This window comes from Monodelphis domestica, chromosome 3 (genome assembly GCF_027887165.1).
Source record: "Monodelphis domestica isolate mMonDom1 chromosome 3, mMonDom1.pri, whole genome shotgun sequence".
Classification (NCBI taxonomy): domain Eukaryota; kingdom Metazoa; phylum Chordata; class Mammalia; order Didelphimorphia; family Didelphidae; genus Monodelphis; species Monodelphis domestica.
The window spans coordinates 6,847,075-6,851,213 of NC_077229.1; positions in this window are offsets into that span (position 1 = coordinate 6,847,075).

The window sequence follows — 4,139 nt, forward strand, 5'->3', positions numbered from 1 at the left end:
TGTCCGTTGATTGCATTATCAGAATAATTGTCTAATATAGAAAATCACTGTGCATCTAATATCTTTACACCCTGTACTGATTGCACCCAGAGGCCAATGTAGCAACTGATAACAATCACACTTATTTCTACAATTTTTAAACCCATCACTTGCATATGAAGTCTAATGTCTATTTTACATTAAGGTCTATGCTAGATCTATATCACACCAGCACAGAACTTGTGAAGATTGGATTTGGCTCTCCACTGGTTGTAACAAAGAAGGTATTTATTGTTTCCTTGATTTTGAATGTTGAATTGTAATCCCCTGTCTGTTGATTTAATCTCCAGGAGTGTAAATACAGTACTTGAAGTTGAGTGGAAAGATGTGACCATATTAGATATGATCAACAAAGTTGTAAATCTCCCACTTAATCATTAAGTGGGACGTCTGTGACCCACGTGTGTGTGATTGGTAGATGTGGAATTAGGGGAAGTGATGCAAAAAATATATATATTTAAAAGAAAAATAGGGGCCTGGGAAAGTTGGTTTTCTGGGAATTTTTAGTGGTTGGTCTGGGAGTTTGAGACACTTGGAATGGAGCCTGCTGGAGGTGAGGGTGATAAAAGAATCTGCCGATTGAACTGACACCATAGTGAGTGTAAATACTGACTTCCTTCCTTGCCCTTTCTGGAGGCATAAGTCTCCAGGAATGGCCCATCATCTTGAGACTTCTTTCCCCTGGCTGGGGCCTTAGAATTGCTATGAGGGTCAGAGGAAGCAGGATCTCTTGCTCTCTGTGTCTTCCCTTCTCTCTCTTCCATATCTTCCCTGTATTATAAAGTAAACTACCATAAATTCAATTTGACATTAGTAATTCATTTTTGGGATTTAGAAATTAAATCCCTGGTGACCAATTAAATATTCAGCCCATCCATAAAAATCTAACAATCTGGCTGACCATGTCGGTTGTGACAAAATACTTTCAATCTTCTTAACTTTCCTAAACTTTTCCTTACTGTTGTGACTACCGAAGTCACCTTTTAATAGCTTATTTTGATCATTTGTAGAGGTATGTTCAATTTTTTTCTTTTTTCCTTAAATTAGATAGAATACAGGCATTTTAATCTTAGCAACTGTGTCCTATCTGGGGAAAGTTTCTAATTCTCTCTTGCCCTATGGAACAAACAACCCAATTATCCAACCCACACTTACAATACTAGTTGGCTGGATTGCTCATAACTATCGGTGAGGAAAACCTGGAGAAAGCCCTGCAAGAGAGGGTGGTTGTATTAAAGTCTACTTTCCTATTTTCCAGCCTCACTAGTTTTTAAATTTTAAATGGGCTTTGCTCAAAGAGGAAAGCATATGGTCCTGACAGTTTTAGCCCCAGGGGTAAAGAAAGAAGTCTTGTGATCCCTCCCAAACTTAGCCTTTAAGAAGAGCCTCAGGCAAAAGACTGTTTTTGTCTGCCTTTTCACCCAGAAGAATTGATCAGATTAAGGCTGTGCATAGAATTGCACCCAAACGCCTAGCCAAAAGAAAAAAAATTACAACAAAATAAAATCCTAATCGATAGCTCAATCTACTGACAAAAGGCAAAATTACAAGCAACGTTATGATTGACTTTAGGAATATGTGATTAGAGCCAGTACACAACTTACTTAATAACTGGCTTTTTATTGCCATGATCAAATTTGGAAATGTATTGCTCCTTGTCTCTTTGAAATGGCTCATCGTAGAGAACTTACGGTAATGCTTAAACTCCACACTGCCTGGTTGGGATTTTAGTTGTTGGAGCTGTAATATTGTATCTATTTTTCTCTAAGAGAGACTTGGAAAATACCATACATAAGGTAGAGAATCAAGTAAGAGAATTATGTCAGTCTCCCCTTGGAAAACATTTCCCACCTAAACCAGCCAATTGTTCCTTCCACTATTCGACAATATGAGGAACAAAATACTCAGCTTGAGTTCCTAGAGGAAAGTTTGGGGGAGCTCATGGCTTTTCTGAAAAGGATTAAAAGGAACTTAATAACATCCCACAATAGTAGTGATTTATCTCTCCATACTTCATCATTATGAGAATCTGTCCCACCCTGCTCTACACAATTTGGCTTCTACTTCTCAAACTGCCCCCTCCCATACCCAACCTCCTCCTCCCCTTACTACCCAACCCATTCCTCCCTGCCCTTCCCCCTCAGTCCTAGCCCCTCCCTCTGCTCATGCCTCCTAGCCCCCCCCTTTGACCCTAGCCCCCACCCCACCCATGATGATTCCAGCTTAAACCCTGTTGCCCTTGCTACTCACCCACCCATGCTGCCTACCCTGCCCACACTACCTTAATCCCCTCCTAACCATCCCACCACTTCCCTCGACCATGCTTCCTCTCACCCTGCCCAATTCATTTCTCATACTGCTCCTACATCTCATCCTTCTGACACTCCAGGCCCACAGCCCTTCCCCCTCAGCTTGTACATCCCTTCCCTTTCTCTTACCTACCCCGTTGAAAACGGGACAAGAAAACAAGATAATTCAAATAGAAGTTTATTCCCTTTAAGAGAAGTTCCAACTTTTAATAAAAATGGGAACTTGGTATTTATAAGATAATATACTCCTTTCAGTCCTGAGGATTTAAAAAAAATTCAAGGAAGACCTTCCCTCATTTGAGGAAACACCAATGTTAATTATAAAAAGATTGGAGAACATATTCAAAACTTTTGACTCCACTTGGATAGATGTTGAAAATTTATTAAAAAAATTTCTGACAAACAGAAAAATAAAAGAGTCATCTCTTTGGCTAATCAGAGTGAGTAGAGGGAGCAAACTATTGGCCAACTGAAAATCCACATTGGAACCCCAATGTTGAACCAGATTATACAAAAATATTCCAGGCCCGAGAAGCATTATTGACAGCCACGTGAGCTTGCTCTGACAGACCAGATTCATGGTCTAAATTCGAAAGCACCAAACAAGAAATAGATGAGACTCCCTCCTGGTTTATGGACAGACTTATTGTTGTGGGCAACATATATATGAACTTTGAACTATCCAGAGAAAGGGACATTAGACAACTATGTAGACAATTCGTTAAGAATCGTTGTTCAGTAGGAAAAGACTACTTTAAAACAAGATGCCCAAACTGGGACTCTATGGACCTCAAGGAGAGTAGCAGTCTATGTTTATAAGGGCTGTACAAAAAGATGAGGGGGGGAACAGTAAGTCAGTGGAAGACTTAGAGAAAGAAATTTAAAAATTAAAAAGAAAACTAAAAAGTCAGCTAGAGACTATACCCCCTTTGCAGGAATGCATAGATAAATGAATAACCTGCCATTACTGTGGAAAAAAGAGACCATGTAATGATCGTTTGTGAGAACTGATTATGGGGAAAAAATAATAACTTTAGAAATAATGACTATAATAATGATCATAGAAATTACAACTTTAGGACTGATAGAAATACTATAATAACTATAGGAATCGTAATGCTAATCAGAATAATGACAGTTCTCAAATGAGACAAATGAATATACACAACAAAATACCCAACAACAATATATAAAAAATGGAGCTTGTCCACGCTAGACCAGGGTGAAAATCCCCATCAATGTGGAGAATCTCAGAAAACTATCCAAGCATCTTTATGACAGTGTGATTCGGGGGGTTGGGGGAGGGTAAGGAAGGGGTGGTGCCTTGGAATCAAAGAACAAAACCTTTGTTTTTCCAGACCCTGATATTTTAATGCCAATTATCCCTATATATCCCACACACACATACTAAGGAACCTCATGTCACCTTAAAGGTGGGGAATTCATACTATGATAGTCTCTTGGACACTGGAGCATCTAGGTTGGCCTTGGTAAGGTTCTCTAAATGTAGTAGGTGTATCAGGAACACCTTAAAAGGTCCCAAAACTTTCTCCTCACATGGTATGAGTGGGACCCCTAACTGTTCAACACTCTTTACTTTTAATGCCTGAATCCTCCACAAACTTGCTGGAGAGGGATTTATTATGCAAACTATAGGGCACAATAATTTGAGCTCCAGAAGGCTCTATATCATTGGAAGTACCTGAGGAATCTTTAAATTTACTCCTTCTACTCAGAGAGTCAGGAGGTAAAAGAGGCTCCCACCTTTTCAATACCTGTAGATATACTGGA